Source organism: Oryctolagus cuniculus, chromosome 9 (genome assembly GCF_051225735.1).
Source record: "Oryctolagus cuniculus isolate XC-2025 breed Fujian yellow rabbit chromosome 9, ASM5122573v1, whole genome shotgun sequence".
Lineage (NCBI taxonomy): Eukaryota > Metazoa > Chordata > Mammalia > Lagomorpha > Leporidae > Oryctolagus > Oryctolagus cuniculus.
This window is the reverse complement of record NC_142875.1, coordinates 38731927-38755797: the sequence shown is the minus strand read 5'-3', so window position 1 is coordinate 38755797 and position 23871 is coordinate 38731927. Positions and strand designations below refer to the sequence as shown.

The following is a 23871-nucleotide window of genomic DNA, read 5'->3' as shown; positions in this document are numbered from 1 at the left end:
GTACCCTCGGCTTAAAGATAAATGACTCCAATCTCTGCCTCTCTCCCATGGTGTTTTTCCTGGGTGCCTCTTCTCTTATAACCACATATTGGATAAGCCTACCCTATCTAATATTATCTCATCTGAACAATCCTATTTCCCAAAATGGTCACATTCTGAGATTCCAAAATAGAAATGAATTTTCTGGGGACACTATTTAACCCAATACAGTGAGAAAGGGGAGGAGATGGCAATTAAATTCAGAAGTACCAACTGTTGGTTGTGAACAGGTAGCAGAATATTCAAGTTTCTAGAAACCTCAAAGAAAACAGGTCTTGAAATAGTGTCCCTAAGAGATTAAAGTAGGGAGAGTCCAAGCCCTACCTATTTATCATCAAGTACCAATGGAGCCACTACAACTTTTTGTTTTCTACTGCTACACCAGAATAGATGATGCTGGGCATTTTATAAAGAAAAGAGGTGTATTTAGCAGACCGTTTCAAAGGTTGAAAATCTAACTCAAAGCTATAGAGCTATCCCTCAAACTTCATATGAAAACCCAAGCATTTCCAGTGTCATACATACAGTTACTATGTATTTGTAGAGTTGTATTCTAATCAAGTGCGCATGATAAAATCAATGAGCTTTGTAAAAGTTACCATCTCTAACAAATACATAATCATATAAATTTGGGGGCAAACACATTCTGTATTCCAACTCCACAGGGTAACAAATATCCAGCAAAACAGTAAATCCTCCATGGTTTAGCACCTTGGTTACCCTCCTAATTACTTATATATTTGATTGCACTCACTACAGTTAGTAAAGAATTTCTGTCTGTAATAATTTTCTAAAGCATGAGTTTAGGTATTATATAGTCATGCTCAAAATTTCACTTTTGATACACTAAGAGCCCATAACAATAAGAAGAGCAATCAGCTGAACTGCTAAGAAAGGGTACTTGAGCAGGCATGTACATAACAAATACAATACTAACAAAATAGTTGTAGCAAAATCCTAAGTCCATAGGTGCAAATTAGTTTGGTCCCTGGATATATCTGACCTTATTTATCTTTTTTTAAAAGAATTATTTACTTTATTTAAAGGCAGAATTACAGAGAGGCAGAGGGAGGGAGGGAGAGAGAGAGAGAAAGAGAGAGAGAGAAACACAGGGGAGAGAGGTCTTCCATTGCCTGGTTCACTCTCTAGATGGCCACAACAGCTGGAAGCTGCGCCACTCCAAAGCCAGGAGCCAGGAGCTTCTTCCGCATCTCCCACATGGGTGCAGGGGCCTAAAGACTTGGGCTATCCTCTGCTGCCTTTCCAGGTGCAATCCAGGGAGCTGGATTGGAAGTGGAACAGCGAGTCCTTGAACTGGTACCCATATGGGATGCTGGCACTGCAGGCTGGGGTTTAATCTGCTGGGGCACAGCGCTGGCCCCAAACTTATTTAAGTATTCTCTAAAATAACTGGCATTATTAACAAGTCAGTATTAGTGAAACCAAACCCCTACACAGAGCATTGAACACAGATGCTAGGTCCCAAGCTAAAATTAACTCTGTAGGGAGTGGTACAGCTGGCCCAACAAGGTCCTTAATCACCAGTCCCACAAGTTCTAATTCCAGATCCGTGAGCTCATTTGTCTAATAGGTAACATACGTCTTGAGAGGTTTCTATTCCTGGAACCCTGGAAGCCCCAAGCCAAAAGTAAATTCCACCTGCATGCTGCACCCAGACCAATTGAAGCCCACTCTGCAATCATCAAAATTTCCTGAAGGGGGCAGCACTGTGGCGACCTGGGTAGAGTACCACCTCTGAAGCCACCATCCTATAAGGGTGTCAGTTTGATTCCCAGCTGCTCCACTTCAGATCCAGCTCCCTGCTAATGCACCTGGGAAAATAATGGAAGATGGCCCAAGTGCTTGGGCTCCTGCATCTAGGTAAGAGACCCAGAAGAAAGTCCTGGCTTCACACCAGCCCAGCTCTGGCCACTGTGACTATTCAGGGAGTGAACCAGCGGATGGTGGATCAGTCTCTCTCTATGTCTCTCCCTCTGTGTGTAACTCTGCCTTTCAAATATAGAAATAATGTTTAAAAAAAAATCCCTAAAGAACAGGGTACTACTGACCAACTGAAGAAGGGCTATGAGCACAGCAGAGTGCTCAGGCACTTGGACGTGTGCTGCACACACACTCAGTCCCGACTTCACTCATCTGTTTTCTTTCAATTTTCAGAATTTACATAAGGTGAACAAATTTCATATACACAGATATAGGAGCACAGGGATACCTCCTACCCCACTCTGCCTCCCACCCACACTCCGACCCTTGCCCCTCCTTCCTTTCTTATTCTTTTAATTTTTACAGTGACATACTTCCAGTTTATTTTATAATCATAAGCTTAACCCTCCACTAAGTAAGGAATTCAACAAAAAGGAAAAAAATAAAAACACTGTTCCTCAACAGTAGAGACAAGGGCTGTACACAATAATCAAACTCTAGAATGTCAACCTCACACATATATATCACATTTTTGTACTCTGTTACCACAGATCAGGGAAAACATGATAGCTGTCTTGTGGGGCCTGGCTTTTCTCCCTCAAGAACCTACACCCCTATCCTTCAAGTAGCCTGGGAATTGGATGATAGCTGCCTGGCCCCTTGTTGTGTGCTTCCAATAAACGCCTACTTTCCTCAACCACCCTGATGACAGTGACTGGCTTTCTAAAGAGTGCATCCAGTTTGGGGGGTTCTACGGCAACTCCTCCAAACTTTGGGGAGAAGAGGTTGTTCTGTATCATTGGTCATTTCAACACTATCTTAAAAGAGAATCAATCATTTAAGTCAAATTTTATTCCTATGAATGCAAGTGCGCTTAAGTATAAAAATTTCAAAACATAAAAATAGCAGAAATTTCAAGTAATTAACAATTGTTAACAATAAATTATTTCAATCTCAACAGATTTCAAATCCTCGAGACTGGTTGGAAAATATCACCCCTACCTCATCCATGACAGTTTCCAAAGGGTAACAATTCACTTTTTTCCTAAGCATCAATAAAGCACAGCAACCTCCCTTTATAACATAGCTCAGAGGTAAAACTTAATTTATTTACAAAATTAACACTTACTTTGATCTCTCACAGACCCATGCAGGTAACAACTTATCAGTAACTGAGTTTAAATAGAGTAAACTCCTTTGGGAATTGAAAATATCTTAGAAGTCATGAACAAATGCAAATAAACTGAAACATAGGGAGGCAGTATCTCTGTGACTTGCTTTTGCTTACTTCATTTGACTGAAATGTTTTAAAGCACAGGGAAGAACATAAATCCTTGAATTTGGCTGTGATTCTTGGAAAGAAGCTTAAAGCAGTTTAATAACAGGCGTAAGATTAAACCATATTTTGCCAAAGAAGGAGGAGGAGGGAGGGGAGGAGTAGGGGAGGAGGAGGAGAAGAGAGGGCAGTAAAAGGAAGTGTTGTTATGCAAATTATCATTCCTTCGTAACCATTTTCTGAGAAGTCTCAGTTGCTAACCCACTCAGATGAAATGTTCATATTCTATGTCTGATGCTCATCTGCTGCAGCTTCAAGGTCATTTTGAAGGTTCCTAATCGTGCTATATATTGGTTATGAACATTAGTAAATTATACATGCTGGACATTGAGACATTTTCAGAGTTTAAGGAAAAATCAATGAATAGTGTCACTGAATGCAAAGGTTCTGGCACTTGGTGGCCACAAGCCAATCCAATACACAATAATCAGTAACCAGTATAGACTAAGCTTGAAAGGCACCCAAAGAAATTTTTTTTAAAACCCAGGTTTATCCACTGTCTTCTTATAAGCAAAGAGTTGTTGTCATTAACACAAAAAAAATGAATCAGTAGGTACACCAAATGGAACGCACTTGACCAATCAGATGACATAACCAAATGACAAGAGATATAGCTAAACTTCACGTCAAATACATATTGGAGGTCTCAAATTTCCCATGACTTGATAATTGCCAGATAATCATTTTTCCAGAGTACCTACCATAGAGTTGAAAACATTATTTGGTAAAATAAAAATATTCCTTCCTTAAATGATTTAGATTTGCAAAGTTTTTTCTAACAGAACATATGAGTTTTGGGTACACTTTCTATGAATTACAATTAATAGTCATTGTAATTTATGCCAATAAAACATACATACAATTTATACAAACATACCCATAATTTATAATATTTTTAACTAATAATGATTGCACATGGATAGCAAATTCAATACATGAAAAAATCATCTTAGCTTTAAGACCATCAGGAGAAAAAAATAACTCCTCCATCACAGGAAACAGGTACAAGCATTTGGCAATATTCCAACTACCAAAATGAACATGTAGAAAATAAAGAAGGGTAGAAAAGGGAAAGAAAAGCTATTGTTTTATTCCTTCAAATGTGAAAGATTTGGCAATCAATAGTTCTTAGCTCTTTGGTTTCTCTAATAAAACTTTATGTAATTTCCCTCAAGTCCTCATATAGCAGGAATAAAAATCATCTCAAATTAAACACTTAAAAGTGTTCGTTGGTAGTTAAAATGGCAAATTTAAGATAGGTATGTTTTAAGATAATTAAATGAAAAGTGATATTCAACATTTCTTCTGTTATAAAATAGGGAACAAGACAGTCCTGTGGCACAGCCTGTAACTCCTGTATCTCAGATGAGCATCCTGGCTATCCGAGCTGCCCCACGTCTGATCCAGCTGTCTGTTAGTGGCCTGGGAAAAGTACTGGAAGATGGTCCGAGTGCTTGGAACTATGGCACCCATGTGGGAGACCCAGATGAAGCTTCTGGCTCCTGCTGGCTTTGGCCTGACCCAGCCCATGCCACTGTGGCCCTCTGGAGATGAATCAGCTGATGGAAGATGTCTCTCTACCTCATTCTCTAATTCTGCCTTTCAAACGATTACTAAATTTTAAATAAATAAAATAGTGAAGAAATAGTTTCCATCTTTGTAGCTTACATATGTATATACTTATTTCAGTTAAATACAGTTGCATGAAATGATATGGATTTAATTTTGACTCTTGCTCTTTGAGGACAAAAATCATGTCTTATTCACCTTTGAATTTCCTTTGTTACCAAGCATAGAAACTGTATAAAAAGCTTTCACTTTCTTAAACACCATGTAAAAAATAGCTAAAATTTGATATGCATATTTTACTACAACTTAACAAAAAGAAAAACTAACTTGGACTCCACTAACAATATTATTCTCCAGGATTTCTCTCCAGGTAGATCTGAACAACGTTAATTCTAATCTGTATTTTGGATTCTGGAAACTGGTTAGGTCAATCTTTAAATTTTTCAACTACTCTTAGACAGGTGGGAGGCTAAGGGGCATGGAAACAGGTCCAAGCATCATGCTGATCAGCCCATCCCACAAGAAAGTCATGCACTTTTCTTGTCCTTTCCAGTGTGACCCAACACCTAAGAAAAGTCAGGGGCCCGGCTTTGGTTTCTAACAGGAAATGGTGCCACTGAAGTGCAAATTCACACAGTGGGAAGCCGCAGGGCTGAGGCTGCCTCCACACAGGGGCAGAAGGAACAAGCAAGTGAGACAGCACATTTCTTAAAATTAAAACAGAATAAAGCAGCAGGATAGAAAAGGACAATGGGAAAGATGCAGATTTAGTTTAATCCAAAACAGAAATCAAACACACATCCATAAATCTACAGGGCAGGAACAGGGTGCAGGATTTGTGAAGAAATCAGAGGGCAATGAGATCTCGCCCCTCTGTTCCTTTGCACCTTCCCCTGTCTTCCACCCTAACCCGCTGCTGTTGCTCTGCTCCTTAGTTCTTACACATACATCTCCACCCCTTTATCACCTAATTACATAGCTCACAGAAATCTCCCCCTTCTATGTGGATTCACTCAACAAGCTACATTGTATGCATCAGACAGGACCTTATTCATGCTGCCTCTGGCCATGGCAGCTATCAGAAACCTTTGAAGGCACTTTCATTTTCAGAGTCAAAAAAAAAAAATTAAAAAAATAAAAAAACCACAACCTCACAGTCTCTGACTCAGTAATACCTTTCCTGAATTAGTCTATCAAAAACAAAGACAAGAACTCTGTATGAAAAAGGTCGGTGAAACACCATTTTTAACATATAAACAGGAAATAATTCATTACAAGGAAACAGCTATTTATGGTGTTAGAATGTAATGAACTACTATGCTACTATTATAAACATTTAAGAAAAATGAGAGAGCTTATTACACAATATTAGAAAAAAATGAACTTCACATGAAAATGAGTAAAACACACAAAAACATTCATTAAAGAAGCACGGTTTGGTGTGGTGGTTTGAGTAGGGGTTCCCCCCTCATCTTAATTCTAGTACTGTCACGATTCCATGTTTTTCTAAGAACTTTGCATACACACACACACACACACACTTATATACACACATATTTTACGAGTACTTCCTAGTGTTACTTTAAAATAATATAGGTTTAAAATGGCAATGTTTACTGAACTATAAAGACTAATAAGGTGTTATCCAGAATTTTCTCAACATAAATACAACAAACATGGATCTTATGTGGAAACTGCTTCAATGTTCAAAATGTTTCTATTAGGATATTTATAAACCATTTTGCTAGGTCCTGCAGATGATTAAAATGAGAATTATTAAAAGAATCATATCATTTTATAAGCTTACATTAGTAAGCAGAGAGCATTTTAAATTTATCTTACAAGGGGCACACACCATGTGAACAATCACAAAGCCCTAGAAAAGTAACCAGCAATAACATGCGACATATAAAAAGGGGTTTTGCAATTATCACTAATACTATTAATATAGTTACCACTGAGTATTAACCTCCAGATTCCCTGCCAGAGGTCTCAAATACTTCTCATTGACATACTGCCTCAGTACCAACTGTAGATACTTAAGTAACTGAATTTTACAGATGATTGGAAAGGAAGCTTAAGAAAGAAACAGAGTTTGTCCAAGGTCACACCAGGTGTAACTGACCAAATGGTGGAACCAGCACTTGCAACCATGCCCTGATTCTATATTGGTCACTTTCCCTAAATACTCACCTGTCTTTAAATGAACAGGGGTAAATTTATAAACCATGTTAAAATCAGCACTTATATTTACATACAAGCCCAGCAGATTTGCTTTTCCTCAGTTGTTTTTAATCTGTTCTTGAAATGGAAGAATCGGTATACTATATGAAAGGAAGAGTTCACCATGATTTGTTGTCTACTTTCATTTTAACGTGTTTCCTATTAAATGTTTCCGACTAAATTGATATTTTAAGATCAGAAAATTGATAACAGGAATGCTTCCTGATCATAGTTCTCTTTGGTTCAGACTTAGAATAATTCAGCACAATACACTGGCTCAGATACAGGTCTTTACTTCACTGTTTGGTATCTTTGTCACTAGTGATTTCTGAGATAACTATTTAGGGAACCTAGTAATGGGTTGGGGCACCCTGTATCCCTCTTAGAATTTCTTCCCACACATTTGTAAGGAGATCATCTACACACTAGGGTAAGTCTCAGGACCTTGCTTTCTAACATAGCTAGCACCTTTCTAGGCTGTTAGCTCCCTTCCTAAATAAAAATGTTTGGTTCCCTATGCCTTAACTTCCCTAACAGTCTCCCAAGAGGACTGCTTATTAGTTCTTACTTCTGGGCTCTGGTTAAGTGCAGAGCAAGGGCCAAGTGTAAGGCAGCTGAAGAGAAGAGTGTAGAAAAGGAAGGAGAGCTGCTTCCTCGGAATCTGATTCACCCACAGATGGCTCTCCAGTCCTGTGAAATTCTAGCAGATTTATCCTCTGAATACATGTGCATTTTCTCCCCACTGCAGATCTTTTATAATGTGCTTTAAGTAACTGGCTTGAGTTATCAGAGTATGCTGATGACCAAGCATACAAGTCAAGCCCTTAAGAGATCTGAACATTTTGGGGGGTAAAACCAAATAGCCACGACCTGGAAGTGGGGAAAGGCCAGAGCGGGCTTTGCGTTAACTCCATATGGTGGAGGGCTTGCTAGTAGAATACAGAAAACCAAAGAGAAGACAGCCCACTGAGGACTGAAGGACCATCTCTGTGGGATAAAGCAACCCCTCACAGCAAGAGCGGACTGTTCTACCCAACATTTATTGTTTCCCCATTCACCTCTGCTTCAGACTTTGCATCTTTACTGATGTCAATCTCTGGTCCAGTTAAATACTAATTTCTTCCATGGCAAAAGGGGTATTTCCCTTAAGATGGGTCTTAACTAAGTTGTTAAGTACCTAGATGAGTAGTTGAGCAGCTCAATTAGTGTAATTTCAAGGGAAAACAATCATACTCCATTGATAATCTTCAAGTCACTCAGCTACTGCAGCCCATAAAGAACGCATTTATGCTAACACAAGCCAGGAAGGTGTCATTCTGCCACGCCCCTGTGTAGTTCTGAAGGGTGGTATTTACGCAACCACAACACTCAATGCTTTATCTCATTAAAATCACAAAATGTTGAGAGAGACACTCTAGATATTTTATCTTAGAAGTTGAAAGTCTTCACTATCACATAGATAACAAATGATCAAACCAGGATTCAAACTATACCCTCTCTAAATCCTGAACTGAATATATTCAAAATTGTTAAAAACCTTCTTTCTGTTCTACAGTTTTGTTTTGTTTTTTTTTTAATTGAGTACCAATGCATTCACAGCATTGTGCTCTTTTCTGGAGCTACGAAGATTATGCAGTTTGAGACTGATTTCACAGACTCCAGTCATTTGTCACTCCTGCTGGATGGAATTCTTCCTTGGACCACCAATCCCCATCTTTACACTCTAGAAATTCCAGCTTGCTGGGGTTCACACTGTGGCTTAGTGGGCACAGCTGCTGCATGCAGTGCCAGCATCCCATATGGACGCCAGTTCAAGTCCCAGCTGCTCCACTTCTGATCCAGCTCTCTGCTATGGCCTGGGAAATCAGCAGAAGATGGCCCAAGTGCTTGGGTCCCTGAACCCACATGAGAGACTCAGGAGGCTCCTGGCTCCTGGCCAGCCCAGCTCTGGTTGTTGCGCCCAATTGAGGAGTGAACCAGTGGATAAAGGGCCTCTCTTTCTCCTTCTCTCTCTCTCTCTGCCTTTCAAATAAATAAATATTTATTTAAAAAAAAGAAAGAAAGAAAGATATTCCTGCTTGCTTTAAGGCCCTCCTTTTGGAATTCTGTTCCTTTAATAATACCATTGGTATTGTGTGGTTTAAAATTCATTCCTGTAATTTCTTGTATGTGAACATCTTCATACATTACATTACACTCAAAGACTGTCTTCAGTTTTGTTTCCAATTACCAGTTCTATCCACAACACATAGTATATGGAATATCAAGTAGATTATTCAAATCTCTCCGATCACAATCTCAGGTACAAAGAACTTACTAATTGTCATTTTAGGTCTCTTTCATTTTCTTTACAGGAGGATATATGCTACTGACGATAACCTAGTTCTTGGGTGAAGCATACAAGTGGCCAATATTCATCAATAAAAATAATCAATACGGTTTAAATCATCACTATGGAAAATATGTGAATGTTTACCAAGCCAGAGTTATTTTTTGGATATGTCCTTAACATGCCACCTGCTAAGTGCAATACAACTGTCTTCCATTTATAAGAAGTACATTATAAACCATAACTCACCAAAACAGTTAATAACATGAGAGACGTTTTAAAAAACTAACTACACCATATCAAAGATTTAACCGGTAACTTACTATTCCATGTGACTCTTTTCCACCAAGTAAAAAATTCTGAAAAACAAGTGTATGCTTTTCAATTTGCATGCATTTATACATACGGACTTCAAGAGATGTAACAGGCTTCTTTAAATGTTAGGCTAAGCAACTTACTGTCTTGATTTTCCGCTTTTTGCTCCTTATTTTAGGCATGTATTTAGGAATAATTCTCCTTCGGGATTACTCTAAAAGAAAATCCTTTACTAAGGTAGGAAGTCAGTCTAAATGATGTCCAAGGCTTTAATCCACAGATTTTCTTAATTAATAATTCTTTTCACAAGTGTGCAGTCCTATCAAGTACATCATTCCTCATGTAAAACCTGCAGAACGCTGTTACCGCGTTATGAAAACAGCTTGAAAACTGAAACTAAAACCTGTAAAGTGTTAATAGGAAGTTCCAAATCCGCTAGGCACAGACAGAAACAGGACCTTCCTGCAAGTCTTGGAATACTTTTATAAAATCTATCTGGAAAACTTTGTACAAAAGAGACTTACTCATTTATTTCTTTTTATTTGAAAGGCAGAACTACAGACAGAGGGACACACAGGTCTTCCAACTCCCCAAATGCCCACAACAGCCAGGGCCGGGCCAGGCCAAAGCCAGGAGCCGTGATTTTTATCCCAGTCTCCCACATGGGAGCAAGGGCCCTGGCATTTGAGCCATCACTCGCTGTCCTCCAGAATGCATCAGCCGGAAGCTTAACTGAAGTAGAGGAGCCAGGGCTCAACCAAGCCCTCAGATCCGGATCCGGGCATCCACAGCAACACCACCCACCTCACTGTGCCATAGTTAGTTAATTATCTCCTTGTTGAATACTTTGATTGCCTCATAATTTGTAACTGTAACCATAATCTGGTGAGTGTAACTGCAGCTAAATCTTTGTGTATATTTGAATTTTTGGAAAAAACTGTTAGAAGTAAAATCTCTGGGTCCAAGAGTAATCACCCAATGGCTAAAGCACAGAAAAGCATAAACTTGGGGCCCTGTGGCACAGCGGGTTAATGCCCTGGCCTGAAGCACCTGGATCCCATATGGGCACCGGTTCGAGACCTGGTTGCTCCACTCCCAATCCAGCTCTCTGCTATGGCCTGGGGTATCAGTAGAAAATGGCCTAAGTCCTTGGGCCCCTGCACCCCTGTGGGAGACCCGGAAGAAGCTCCTGGCTCCTGGCTTTGGATCGGCACAGCTCTGGCTGTTGTGGCTAATTGGGGAGTGCACCATCGGATGGAAGACCTCTCTCTCTCTCCCCCTCCCTCTCTTGCTCTCTGCCTCTCCTCTCTCTATGTGTAACTCTAACCTTCAAATAAATAAATAAATCATTTTAAAAAAAGGCATAAACTTGCAAACGCTTCATCAGTGCAGGTACATGCATAACTACTGCACTGTCCTCCCCAAAAGTCAGTATGACCATCTTTCTGGTCTCACCCAGTAACAGAAAAGTGGCACTGTTTTAATTTGTATTTGTTAGGCGACCAGTGAGAATAGCCATCAATTCATCCACTTATTCGTAATATTTATGTTCTCTTATAAAATTCCTGTCCAAATATTTTCCCATCTTTATAGTAGGGCAGTGGCCTTATTCTGGTAAAGAGGTTTCTTCATAAAATATATGACATTTTCACTGTCATATATTAAAATTAGTTTTCCCCAATTTATAGTTTGTTTAAATTTACAAACTTTTACTATACAGATGTACTTTATTTGTAAGTAGTCAAATTTCTCAACCTATTTCCAATGTATGCTGTCTGGACTTAGAGTCATTCTGAAGAAAGTGTTTCCCCCGGTGCCTATTTATAAAACTATTTACTTAAATCTGACCTTAGTACCTTTTGTCCATGACTCTGATTCCCTTTTTATGAAGCAAATTGTTTGGGAGATGAACTTGAAGTCTTAGAATACTATTTCTGAAACTATCTCAGGCAACCCACTGCATTAAGATGCACAGAAGAGGGCTCGGGTAAGCTCCCGGGGCAGAACAGTATTGGAAGCTCCACTGCGTGCACTGACTTACTATCGTCATCACTGTTAGCAATTAATTTTTATTCCAATCCACATACCACTGCTCTCTTTTCAGGCCAATTTATCCTAGAAGATAAGTAGCACCCTGTTACAAGCACTCCTAGATTTTTATAGCAGGCCTCAGGTACTTCTAAAGCTTGTGAAAAAAAGAAATGATTTGGAAAGCCACACACTTTTTTTCATAATATGTTTCCATGAATTTTCTGAAGGTTCCCCACATATGCATAGATTTTTTTTGTTAAAGATTTATTTTATTTATTTGAAAGTCAGAGTTACATACAGAAAGAAGGAGAGGCAGAGAGAGAGAGAGAGAGAGAGAGGGAGAGAGAGAGAATCTTCCACCCATCAGCTGACTCACTCCCCAACAGGCCTAAACAGCCGGAGCTGGGCCAACCAGAAGCCAGGAGCCAGGAGCTTCCTCTGGGTCTTCCCATGTGGGTGCAGGGGCCCAAGGACTTGGGCCATCCTCTACTGCTTTCCCAGGCCATAGCAGAGAGCTGGATCGGAAGTGGAATGGCCAGGACTTGAAGTAGCACCCAGATGGAATGCCAGCACTGCAGGCGGTGGCTGTACCTGCTTTGCCACAGCACTGGCCCCATATGCATGATTTCAACATGTTTTGCACCAAACTTAAATTCATCTTGTAAATTGCATTTCCCACAGGTTTTTCTGAAGCATCCCCACAGATATTCCCATTGCAAGTGCTGGCATGTAAACAGGTGCTCAGTAAGCATGTTTAAAGAAAAAGAGAGGAAATGCTATGGAAGTTTTTTGTTTTGTTTGTTGATATTTGTTATTCTAACAAAAATGTTAAGTCAGAAAGAACTCAAACGAAAGCTTGTTCACAGCTCTTTCAAAGTAGTCAATTCTTCCCTCACAAATGAGCAGAAAAGAGGATCCTGATCATTCCAAAAGTGCATGCCAGATAGGATCAAAGGGGAATGTATCTTTCAACCTAAAATGAATGCTGTACGGTATTATTTTGTGCCTTAAAAATTGGTAAGTATTAGCATCTTTTCAGGGCACTTCTCTTTTAAGCTGTGTGTGTATGTGTACATGTGTGGATGTATATATGTGTATGTATATGTATATAGATGTACATACACACACTAAAACATTTGACTTCTAAGAGTCTACTGAGTAATAATTTATATTTTTGCTTTGTAGTTGAGAGCACTTTACAAACATCTATTTACTGCTCTCAGCCTAATGTAAGAATTTACAGTCAGGGAAGGAAGTCAGCTTGAATGAAAAGTCCAGTAACTGGAAGGACTTGAACCCAGGAACAAGGACCCCATGCAGGGCACACACTGGCCAGCTGGTACTGAGGCCACCACTACACTACCTCCCGCCTCCCTGAATGCAATGCTCTGATTTTAACAACTTATTCAATGTACTTCTATATCCCCTATTGACCACTGCCTATGATTTTGCCCTACTGGAAATTTTCTTTTTCTCTTATTTCTAGATAAATCCTCTAAAGCGATTGTTAGCTCCCCAAAGATAAAGGCTCTGGTTAACTTCCCACAGTAGCTAACACAAGAGTTAAAAATTGATTGTTAATAAACTGGAACAGGGAGGTTATGTTCCCAAAAATGAAAAACAAGCTATTTTTAAAGGCCTCATCTGACAGTCACTCAGACTCGCCGTCCGTACGCCCACCCGCAGGCTCCCAGATCCACAGACACAGGCGAACATCGCCACCAGGGACGCCGCGTTCCCAGGACAGGCTCGAAGTTGCTAGACCTGGGGAGGAGGCAAGGAGAGAGGGAGTGTCACCTGGATGCTTTTTCTTGGCAAAACAGGTTTTTCTTGCTAGCTTCAGCCCCAACAGAAGGCGTGGTAGGAAGAAAAGACAGAAGCCAAGTTAGCAGGGGAAGGTCAATGATGAAATTCCCAAGAAAAGTCCATTACCTGACCCTTGCAGCACAAGGAAATGTGAAAGAGGGAGTGCGAGAGACACAGAAGACAATGCCTTCTCTGCTACACTAACAGATAGGACTCGTTTTGATGGATTTATAAACCAAGTATTAACTTTGCCATGTTGTCTGTTTTTGTTGACACAAGAATAAAAATTTTTCAGGGGCTGGCACTGTGGCGTAGAGGGTAAAGCCACCGCCTGCAGTACTGGCATCCCATATGTATGCCAGTTCAAGTCCTGGCTGCTCCACTTCCAATCCAGCTCTCTGCTATGGCCTGGAAAAGCAGTAGAAGATGGGCCAAGTCCTTGGGCCCCTGCACTGCATGGGAGACCTGGAAGAAGCTCCTGGCTCCTGGCATCAGATGGGCACAGTTCTGGCAGGCCAATTGGGGAGTGAACCACTGGATGGAAGACCTCTCTCTCTCTACCTCTGCCTCTGCCTCTCTTTTTCTCTCTCTGTAACTCCAACTTTCAAATAAATAAATAAATAAATCTTAAAAAAAAATTTTCCATTTTCAAAACTCAACTATTTCGTAAAAGAAAAACTTCCAGAAGCACCTGCTTTTACCCTTCTATGTCAAAAGTTTCTTCCTTGCTTATATACAAGAGGATGCTTACAGCTGCAATCCAGCCTGCCAAATTCACCCCAAGGACAATAACCTTATAGCACGCCTGGTCCACCACATGCACCCATTTTTGCATCTCCAGATAGGCACAGTCGTGCCAATGAAAACCTGCTGAACACTGTGATTCCCTGCACATGAGCCTGCATCAGTTTTGGCTACTAAAATCATTTTCTAAGATGCACTTGTCAATATTTAACTCATTAAAACTGTGAATCCCGATTTTTAGCATTCTATTTTCGTTGTGCAACTTTATGCATTCCCTGGATACTGAATACAACATGGAGGCTCTAGGTTCTGATTAATGGAGATAGACTGCCATTATGATAAGGTTGACAAATCCTAACTCTGGGGAAGGCAATTTTAGAGTAAATATTGTTTTTTAACAGAGGCTGTAGAAACTGCTTATGAATGAACATCTATGGACTCAGGAATGGTCGCCAACACAATCCCTGTGGCTGTCTTTTTAGAAACAGACACATCTTATAATTATGTGAATATACCAGCTAAGGCAAAGTACACAGAACTAGTAAAAACCTACAATGCACAGAGAGAGTAGTCCATGGAAGCCTTGTCTGGATGGAACCCCACATACAAAACCATCTGCATCTTGATTCTAGTGGTGGTTACAAAAATCTACATATGTTGCAAAACTGCACAGAAGTATACACACAAGCACATACAAATGAGTAGAAATGTACTCCTACTAAAATCTGAGAAAGCTTTGTTGGTGGTACCGCTGTGAATTTCTTGTTTTTTGAGTATCAGTGAGGTCAAGTGGTAGGGGAAGGATAAGGGATCTCCCTAAAAGGAGAGGAAGGGAGGGCATCTGGGGGAGGGAGAATGTTTGTAAAGATACATTTATTTCAAAATAATTTCCATGGGGCTGGCAACATGCAGTGGCGAGTAAAGCCACCGCCTGCAGTGCTGGCATCCTATATGGGCGTCAGTTTGAGGAGTTCTGGCTGCTCCACTTCCAGTCCAGCTCTGCTGTGGCCTGGGAAAGCGGCGGAAGATGGCCCAAGTCCTTGGGCCCCTGCACCCGCGTGGGAAGACCCAGAGGAAGTTCCTGGCTCTTGGCTTTGGATTGGCACAGCTCTGGTCATTGCTAAAATTTGGGGAGTGAACCAGCAGATGGAAGACCTCTCTCCTCTCTCCCTTCCTTCCTCCCTCCCTCCCTCCCTTCCTGTTTGCTCCTTCTCTGTAATTCTGCCTTTTAAATAAATAAACCTTAAAATAATAATAATAATAATAATAATTTCCACAAAAACCATGTCTGTAAATTCCAAATACTGCCTGCTAGGCATAAATATGCACATTTGCTCAGTCACGTATTCACTCAACCAACACTTACTAAACACATACTGTTGCCTGGCACTGTTCTGCATGCTGGGGCTATAGACACAAAACGATGTCATGTTTTATCTTGAGGAACTCATCCCAAAATCAGGGCAGGAGGGAAGAGAAAATTTGATTCACAGTCCTTACAGAGCACACACGTGCAAACACAACTGGGCCCACAGTGAAGCCGATGTACCTGCCCCTCACCATTCCATTCACAAAATATATTATTTTAGAGTAGAAAATGATCACACTAACAACCTAAGGTTCATATTAAAATCTCAACCTAGGGACACTTCTTTCTTCCTTACTGATGTCATTGCTAATGTAAGAGTAAAGAAATGTTCTGTTAAAATAGTAGACAACTGGGCCGGCGCCGCGGCTCACTAGGTTAATCCTCCGCCTTGCGGTGCCAGCACACCGGGTTCTAGTCCCAGTCGGGGCGCCGGATTCTGTCCCGGTTGCCCCTCTTCCAAGCCAGCTCTCTACTGTGGCCAGGGAGTGCAGTGAAGGATGGCCCAAGTATTTGGGCCCTGCACCCCATGGGAGACCAGGAGAAGTACCTGGCTCCTGCCATCGGATCAGCGCAGTGCGCCGGCTGCAGTGCGCTGGCTGCGGCGGCCATTGGAGGGTGAACCAACGGCAAAGGAAAACCTTTCTCTCTGTCTCTCTCTCTCATTGTCCACTCTGCCTGTCAAAAAAAAAATAAATAAATAAAAATAAAAATAAATAAAATAAAATAAAAATAGTAGACTACTGGGGCCGGTGCTGTGGCTCAGTGAGTTAAAGTCCTGGCCTGAAGCGCCGACATCCCATATGGGCACTGGTTCTAGTCCCAGCTGCTCCTCTTCCGATCCAGCTCTCTGCTATGGCCTGGGAAACAGTGGAGGATGGCCCCAGTCCTTGGGCCCCTGCACCCGCGTGGGGGACCCGGAAGAAGCTCCTGGCTCCTGGCTTCAGATCAGCACCAGCTTCAGCCGTTGCAGCCATCTGGGGAGTGAACCAGCAATGAAAGACCTCTCTCTCTCTGTGTAACTGTCTTTCAAATAAATAAAATAAACCTTTTTTAAAAAATAGTAGACTACTTTCCTAAGAAAGAGGGTTATATTTCACTGCAAAAGTTCAACCAACTTTTAAATTGTTTGCTCAGATATATTTCTAGAAATTGTATTCAAGTTATTAAAGCTAAATTTACAGTTTAGCTTGTAAATATATAAAACTGAGGGGTGATAACCTTCCCCCCCTCAAAAAAATAATGTTATTAGAATTTACATATCTGTAATGAGTAAAAGAATATGAATCAGGAACAGATGGTGCTATTTCTTCAAAAGCACAGCTATGGATTCACTGTGTATTATATGTACCTTCCTGGAAAAGTTTCGTAAAAACAAACAAGTTCACTTAAAATTAATGCAATCTTTTATTTAAGATATACTTTTTCTCTGCTTCTAATTATAAATTAACACTATCTCAACACCTTAATTTTAATTGACTGGTCTCTCTGCCAAGGAAGTCTAATCAGAACATGTGAGTTTCTTTATCTTCTAACATTACCTTCCGAAAAAAAAAAAAAAATCTAAAACAATATTGGTGGTTCTTTGGCTTTACTAAAGATTTATTACAGAAAGGATGATTTCTAGACATGGGGGAAAATAAACAATAAAAAACTAGTATTAGGTTTTGAAAATGTAATACAAGTAAGATAAAGATGGACTTACACACACATTTGTAGCCTCCGGATGGATATCACAGAGATCCAGATGACAAAGGCAAAGATGGTAACGTTAAAGATGGTAACATTAACACGAAGCAGCCAGCTCACACACACTTCCATCCTGTAGTGCCTCCAAATTTCACTCATGAGCTATCACCCAACTAGTCAACGTGAAAGGGTGCCTCACAGCTGTTAATGTGCACAGTGTGGCTTGTTCAAAGGCCAAATTCATGAATGTCAATGACCATGTGTGGTATTAACAAACATTCTCGATGAAAGAATTCAGGTACAGGTATAAGACATAAATGGCCAATCAGATAATCAGGACCTCTGATACCAATGTTCACCTGGAAGTAGTCAACAGAATATCATGTCTTTCAAACTTGGTAGCCACCACTTCTAAATTTATCTGCCATAATGTTACTAATAAATAATTAACAAATAAATAGTAACCACAGACTATGGAAATAACTCATTATTTCATTGATAGTTTTTGAGTTTACCATGTACCTGGCATAGTGCCAAGGGCCGTCAAGAGACTTCCAAACAAATAGGATTCATGCTGTCAGGGAAACTGTCTACAAGGGAGGTATCTAATAGAGACCAAGGATCACTCCTGAAGAACACAGATGCCCCTAGTGGATGCACTGAACTGCAGTCCTGGCCAGGCTATAGGGATCCCAGAGAGCTTTGCAGTCTCCATTATGCCAACAAGCATTTCCGGAATGCAATGGATTCACTCCTGGATGGCTGAATACAGTGTAGCCGCAGTAACTACAGCTTCTCTGTGACATGAAACCAACAAAGGCATCACAGAGGTCTGACCCACAAATTTTCCATGAAGAAATGAAAAAGCAAAAGATGACTCACTGGAACAAGAGGAAAGAAGACAAAAACACCACTGCAGGGAGCCACAAGGTGCAGCCAGCTGCGAGCCGCCACCATACCACATCAAGGTAGGAAGAAATTGCCGCGTGCCCCGCCGCTCAGAGTTTTAGCTGAGTGGGAATTCCACAGTCACTCACTTTTACGTCAGCCTGGGGCGGTGCATGGGGTCCCAGCCAGGCTTGGATCAGGGAATCTGCCTTGCTTACTTCCCCTCCCCCACTCCTGCAGAGCGCCATACTCAGCAGTGAGAAGTCAGGAAGTCAGGAGGAGACGGCAGCGTCCTAGAGAGAAGTGAAAAGTCTCTGACAACTGTGTTACCGCTGGTATTTCCTCAGGGAGAACCTCACGGACTACACCGACTCGAAGTCCAGCCAGCCTAGAGAGCTTGAGGGTGGAGGGTGCCCACCTGACCCCGGAAATAGAAAGCCCACTGCCTGCTTCTCACTGGCCCAACAAGGGCTCTCAAGGACAACCAGGTAGGAAGGGCCATCTTGATAAGGCGAGTGCAAGTAGGGGGTTTTATGTGAGGGATAAATCTGCAGTCACTACTGACTTTGAGTCTTACTGGAGGGTCATCAGGGGCAGGGTGCACACGTAAGGCTGAAAAGCACTCCCCTCCCCTAATGCTCGGGCAGAAAACCGAAAGGCAGCAGGCTCTGGGAACACACCGGCTCTCTCCGGGGACAGAGCAGGCTTACAGGTCTGAGAGTGGATCCTCTGCTCCCTGTGACTGTGGGAGCCCTGTATGCTAAGACGGAGAATTCTGTGCTGCACAACAGGGCTTGGGATGTGCTTGGGTCTCCGGGCAATCACCGTGTCTGGCTTCAGAGGCTCAGAGCTCCCAGAGTACTTGGGGTGGGTCATCACAGAGGGTTCTGTGCTCACATTGAGGGCCACACATATACTTTGTGTGGTTCATGCACCTGTGTGGGTGGAGTGTGAAGCCACTGTGGATTTACCCCCAGCATTAACCACCTTGGCAGAGAGGAGGTGAGGCAGAGATCACACAAGCTGACGTGGTCATACCCTCCACTGTTGAAATTACAAGAGACCTACCACGCCCGGCATGGGTGTCACCCTGAACTCTTACACCACTCCCCAGCACTGACTGGAGCTCGTGGCCCCACCCAGCACACGCCTCTGAAGATCTACTAAGCCACAGGGGCATAGTTCAAAGATAAAAGCCATCAGAGGAGAAACCAACAAGTGGTTCCACAAATGCCTAAAAATAAACATAGAAATATGAGAAACATGAACAAGGAAGAAGTAAGCTTCCCCAAAAAGACAACATTTCAATTGAAGAACGTAAAGACAAAGAGACCAATGAAATGCCTGAAAAGGAATTCAAAAGAATGTTAAGATTATACACAGAAACAATGAAAAGCAAATTATGTAAGCAAACCTATACAAGACATGAATGAAGAGATAGAGATATTGAAGAGAAATCAATTAAAAATACTAGAAATGAGGAATTTAATATGTCAAATGAAAAACCCAGTGGAGTACATTACAACAGAGTTGGTGAGGCACAAGAAAGAATATCTGTGCTAGAAGAAAAATCTTTGGAAATATTTCAGACAAAAAAAAGAGACAAAATTATAAAAACTAAAAAGTATTCAAGATTTATTAGATACTATCAAATGACCAAACATACAGCTCTTAGGAGTATCTGAAAATGTAGAGAGAATAGATAAGAAGGGCTATTTATTAAAACAACAGCAGAAAACCTTCCTAGTTTGTAGAAAGAAAGAGATAGCCAAGTACAGCAAAGCACACAAACCTCCTAATAGACATGATCAGAAAAGATCTTTACCATGATACATAATAGTCAAGATTTCAACAGTAAAACAAAAGAGTTTAAAATGTGCACAACAGAAATGCCAGATTACCTTCAGAGGACCTCTAAATAGACTCACAGCTGACTTCTTGTCAGAAACCCTACAGATAGAAGAGAATGGAGAGACATAATCCAATTCTTAAAAGAAAAGAACTGTCAACCCAGAATACTGTTCGCTGCCAAGCTCCCATTTATAAATGAAGGTAAAATAAAGACCTTTCAAAACAGACAGAAATTCATAGAATTTATCACCATTTGTCTAGTCTTACAAGTGATAGTCATCATTATGAAAGAATGTGAAGGCAGAAAATCTCCTAGTAACAGGACAAAGGAAATCCAAAACAAATGATAGGAATATTTATGGGAAAATGTCAGGACCAAATCATGACTTATCATCACTAACCTTGGATGTAAATGGCCTAAATTCTCCAATTAAAAGATACAGATTGCATGAATGGATTAAAATACAAGACCCATCTATTTGCTGCCTTCAACACCTCAACAAATATACATGCAGACTGAAAATCAAAGGATGGAAAAACATATTCAATGTTAAGGGAAAGCAAAAAAAGAACAAGAGTAGCATCCTAATAGCAGGCAAAATAGACTTCAACAAAGAAACTGTTAAAAGAAACAAGCAACAATATCATATAATGAATTAGGGATCACTCCAATAGGAAACTGTAACTTGTAACTACAGTAAAGTAATCACAGAGCACCAGGCTTTTTGAAGCAAATGTTCATGGGGGCTGCTGTTGTGGCATAGCAGGTTAAGCCTCGGTGAAGCCAGCATCTCATGTGGGGACTGGTTCAAGACCTAGCTGCTGCACTTCAGATCTAGCTCCCTGCTAATGTTCCAGGAAAAGCAGCAGAGGATGGACCAACGTATTAGGCACCTGGCTCTCATGTGGGGAGACCCTGAAGCAGCTCTGGGCTCCTGGCTCACTCACTCGCTCTCTCTGTCTCTCTCTCACCTTCTCTTTTTATAACTTTCAAATAAATAAATCTTTTAAAAACGTAATGGATTTAGGGAGCGGCGCTGCTGTGCAGCAGTGGGTTAACACCCTGGTCTGAAGTGCCAGCATCCCATATGGGTACCAGTTTGAGACCTAGCTGCTCCACTTCTGATCCAGCTCTCTGCTATGGCCTGGGATAGCAGTGGAAGATGCCCCAAGTCCTTGGGCTCCTGGCTCCTTGTTCCTGAATGGCACAGCTCCGGCTGTTGCAGCCAACTGGGGAGTGAAGCAGCAGACGGAAGACCTCTCTCTCTCTCTACCTCTCCTCTCTCTGTGTAACTCTGAATTTCAAATTAATAAATAAATCTTTTTAAAAAAAATGGATTTAGGCCGGCGCCATGGCTCAACAGGCTAATCCTCCGCCTTGCAGCACCAGCACACCAGGTTCTAGTCCCGGTCGGGGCGCCGGATTCTGTCCCGGTTGCCCCTCTTCCTGGCCAGCTCTCTGCTATGGCCCGGGAGTGCAGTGGAGGATGGTCCAAGTGCTTGGGCCCTGCACCCGCATGGGAGACCAGGATAAGCACCTGGCTCCTGGCTTCGGATCAGTGCAATGCACCAGCAGCAGCGCGCCAGCCACGGCGGCCATTGGAGGGTGAACCAACGGCAAAAAGGAAGACCTTTTTCTCTGTCTCTCTCTCTCACTGTCCACTCTGCCTGTCAAAAAAAAAAAAAATTGATTTAAACAGAGACACAGATTCCAATATAATAACAATGGAGGATTTCAACACCACAATTTCATCAATAGAGAAATCAGCTAGATAAAAAAATCAACAAAGAAACAACAGAACTAATCTAAACTATGGACCAAATGGACTTAATTGATATTTACATAACATTTCATCCCACAGTTGCAGAACACAAATTCTTTTCATCACAGCATAGAACTTTCTTCTGGATAGGCCATATGCTAGGCCATAAAGCAAACTGCAACAAATTCAAATAACTTGAAATAATACCATGTATCTTTTCTGACCACAATGGAATGAAGCTGGAAATTAACAACTAAAGATAACTCTAGATAATCTGCAAACATATGGAGATTGAACAATACCCTCCTGAATGAATAGTGAGTCACAGAAGGAATCCAAAAGGAAATCAAAAAATTCCTAGAAATGAACAACGTTGACCACACAACATACAAAAACTTTTGGGTACAGCAAAAGCAGTGTTAAGGAAAAATATTCTAGCAATAGTGCCTACATACCGAAATTGGAAAGGTAACGAATAAATGATATAAAAATGTCTCACAAGGACCTAGAAAAATAAGAAAAAAGCCAAACCAGAAATTATTCATAGGAAAGAAATGAGAGAACTAACAAGCTTGAGACAAAAAAAAAAAAAAACCACGATACAAAACTTCACTGAAATGAAGACTTGTTTTTTTGAAAAAATAAAATTGATACACTGTTGGCCAACCTAATCAAAGAGAAAAAGAAGAAGAATAAATAAAATCAGATATGAAAAAGGAGAAGTTGCAAGAGGTGCCACAGAAAGAATCTTCGGGAACTACTACAAACAGCCAAATGCCAACAAACTGGAAAATCTTGATAAAATGGATAGATTTCTAGACACATACAATATACCAAAAATGATTCATGAAGACATGATGGGAAAGCAGTAGAAGATGGCCCAAGTCCTTGGGCCCCTGCACCCATGTGGGAGACTGGGAAAGAAGCTCCTGGATCTGGAGAGTGAACCATCGGATGGAAGACCTCTCTCTCTGCCTCTGCTTCTCCTCTCTCTGTGTACCTCTAAATTTCAAATAAATAAATCTTTAAAAAAAAAAAAAAAAAAAAAAACACACACACACAATGAGTTTTCACCTCACCCAAGTAAGAATGTCTTTCATACAAAAATCAACAATTAATACTGGTGAGGGTGTGGGGAAAAGGTACCCTAATACACTGTTGGAGGGAATGTCAATTAGTGCAGCCATACGGAAAACAGCATGGAGATTCCTCAGAAATCTGAAAATAGATCTTTCATATGAGCCAGTCATCGCACTCCTGGGAATTTACCCAAATGAAATGAAATCTTCACATGAAAGAGTTATCTTTACACCATGTTCACTGTAGGTCAATTCACAATAGCTAAGAGATGCCATCACACACAATAGAACACTACTCAACCACAAAAAGGATGAAATCCTATCTTTTGCAACAAAGTAAACCAGTGCCAAAAAGAGAAATATCATTCTTTCCCTGATATGTGGTAATTAATGTACAGAGCACAAAAAATTGTAATGTATATAATCAAAAATGACATTGTGAGATTTAGTTATTGTTTGCAGCCCTTGGCTATATTATTGATTTATGCTAACTACTACTTGTTCAATTCTTTATTTTGTGGAGGGTTAAGCTTGTGATTATAAACTGCAAGTATGTCATTGTAAAAATTAAAGAAAATGTAAGGAAGGAGTTGGAGGGTTGGCGCATGGGCACAAGAGAGGATAGAGTAAGAAGTACCATTATACTCTTAAATCTGCATTAACTACATGAAATTTGTTCAACTTGCATGAATAAATTTTAAATAAATATTTTTTAAAACTCACAAAAAGGGCTGAAATGGACATCGAGTACTATAAACCCAGTGTCAATCTCAGCATGCCTACAAATTCTCCCTTTTTAAGATTTATTTATTTATAAAATCACAGAGAGGGAGGGAGTGAGGGAGGGAAGATAGAAATCTTCCATTCCTGGGTCACTAACAAAATGGCCAAGCCAGGTGCTC

General features: G+C 40.8%; 1 protein-coding gene across 25 annotated transcripts in view; it reads right to left on the bottom strand.

Annotated features, from left to right (window-relative positions):
- Positions 1 to 23871, bottom strand: part of KLF12 (KLF transcription factor 12) — a 509531-nt gene that overhangs the window by 391849 nt on the left and 93811 nt on the right. The window contains exon 1 of one of the 25 annotated variants that reach the window (XM_089303607.1): positions 18426 to 18569. The exons of the other annotated variants lie outside the window; for them this stretch is intronic. The gene's annotated coding sequence lies outside the window, so the exon portion shown is untranslated. Of the gene's footprint in view, positions 1 to 18425; positions 18570 to 23871 lie in introns of those variants that run through there. 25 annotated transcript variants of the gene reach the window in all.